This window comes from Mesocricetus auratus, unplaced genomic scaffold (genome assembly GCF_017639785.1).
Source record: "Mesocricetus auratus isolate SY011 unplaced genomic scaffold, BCM_Maur_2.0 Super-Scaffold_15014, whole genome shotgun sequence".
In the NCBI taxonomy this organism is placed as follows: domain Eukaryota; kingdom Metazoa; phylum Chordata; class Mammalia; order Rodentia; family Cricetidae; genus Mesocricetus; species Mesocricetus auratus.
This window is the reverse complement of record NW_024429186.1, coordinates 2,328,140-2,330,199: the sequence shown is the minus strand read 5'-3', so window position 1 is coordinate 2,330,199 and position 2,060 is coordinate 2,328,140. Positions and strand designations below refer to the sequence as shown.

Here is a 2,060-nt window from a genome sequence, read left to right as displayed (position 1 = left end):
CCCCAAATGACACACGGGACACTGTATTAATTATGGAGCTGTTGGTCATTTGCTGTGGCTTCTCATTGGCTAGCAATGACTTAATTATTAACCCATAATTACTAATCTATGTATTTTTGCAAGGACTTGTCTCACCAAGGGCGTGGCCTCATGCGTGCATCCTCTCTTCCTGAGATCACACCACGGCCCCTCCCTCCTCTTGGCTGCATTTCTCAGAATCCTCCTCGACTCCCAGTCCCTCCTATCTTCATTCCCTGTTGGCCAACAGTGTTTTATTCACCAACCGATAAGATAGACGTATTTACAGAATGACATCTCCCATCAAAGTGAGAATTCACCCTTCCTGGGAAACAGCTTCTACTTGCTTGCAGGCAGCAGAGGGGAGTGATTCCGCCCCAAGCTCCAACCGGTCCGCCGGCCCCTCACATCTCACGGCCAGTGGTGGATCGTATTAATGGAGGTTGCGGTGGTAATATTGCCAGAACAGGCAGACTCCAGGTGGACCTTGGACAGCGACCAGGACAGCGTACGGGTGAGACTGCCTGGTTCCTGCGACATCATGTGAAGATGAGCAGTTCAAGACCATCCTACCCACAGCTCTGGGTGCCTCACACCTGAAGCCAAGGTACCCTTACTTCCTCTGACACAAAGAAGGCTCGGAGGAGGGCCCCCCACCACTCCTCTTCCAGCTTCTGGTACTGCCAGAGATCCTTGGAGTCTTTAGCTGGCAGAGGGACCACCCTGTTCTGCTTCTGTCTCCCCGAGGCCTCCGCATGGCCTCCTCCTGTCTCCACGTGGTTCTTTCTCCTTTGTCTCCTCGTTCTTTCTCCCTCTGTGTCTCTGTATGGCCTCCTCCATCTCCACACAGCTTCTTCCTGTCTCCATGCAGCCTCTTCCTCCTTCTCTTGCTCCCCCCTTCTCCACGTCCTCCTCCTCCTCCTCCTCTTTCTCCTGCTCCTCCTCCTTCTTCTCCTCTTTCTCCTCTTCCTCCTCCTCCTTCTTCTCCTCTTTCTTCTCCTCCTCCTCCTCCTCCTTCTTCTCCTCTTTCTCCTCCTCCTCCTCCTCTTCCTCCTCCTCCTCGCAACTCCACACACGTCCTATAAGGACAGCAGCCATTGGATGCTGGGGCCCCGGTCATGGGTGTCTCACCTAAACTGGACTGCACCTGTAAAAAAAATCCCTCGCAGGTACCAGCGTGACGATGACTCCCAGGTACCTTTGGGTGGCAAACCCAGCCCTTAGCAGTGAGGCCAGTAGGTACTCCTATCAATGCTCCCACCCCCTATAGACAGCATGTGCTACCCAGGGCTGATAGAAATACTGTTCTGATGCCTTCCAGCTCCAAAAAAAGCCCTATTTTTTTTTAAAGACAGCACCTCATGTGTTCTAGGCTAGCCTTGAACTTCTTGCTTCTTGCTTCTCCCTCTCTATTACAGGGATGGCAGGCATGTACCACCACAAACTGTTTTATATGATGATGGAGTCAAACCCTGAGCCTCGTGCACATCTGGCAGGCAACATACCAGCTGGACTACAGCCCAGCCCTGGACCTCCTAATGCTAAGCTACCCCTTGGGACCAGCCAGCATCTCTGAATCAGTTGTCATCAGCACAGATGGAGAAGGGGAACAGGCATTATCCTGAAGACTTCCCAGCCTCCGTGAGCTAGAGGGCATCTCAGGCAGAGGACCACCCAAGGACACATCTAACAACGATCCATGTGGCCACGCTGGAGCTGGAGACTTTCTTCCAATAAAAAGTTTGTCAAAGATAGACCAGTAGCCAGACACAACATTATACATCTCAGTGCAGCTGTTCAAGGCTGGAACAAGAAGACTCCAAGTTCAAGCAAGGAATGAGCATGGGCTCAGAATCCTTTCTTGTGCATTGTCTTCAGAAAACCCAGTCTAATCAACGAGAAGGCTAGAGCTGAGTTCAGCCAGGCCTTGAGGCTCACGCCTTTCATCCCAGCACTTGGGAGGCAGAGGCAGGGAGATCTCTGTGACTTGAAAGGCAGCCTGGTCTACACAGTGAGTTGCACAACAGCCAGGGCTGTGTACA

At 52.2% G+C, this 2,060-nt stretch overlaps 1 long non-coding RNA gene across 1 annotated transcript; it reads left to right on the top strand.

Annotated features, from left to right (window-relative positions):
* The first annotated feature begins 238 nt into the window (after positions 1-238).
* LOC121139197 lies at positions 239-1,772 on the top strand. Its single transcript, XR_005876048.1, has 2 exons — positions 239-625; positions 1,437-1,772. It is a non-coding gene; the product is annotated as an uncharacterized LOC121139197 (long non-coding RNA).
* Positions 1,773-2,060: the final 288 nt, after the last annotated feature.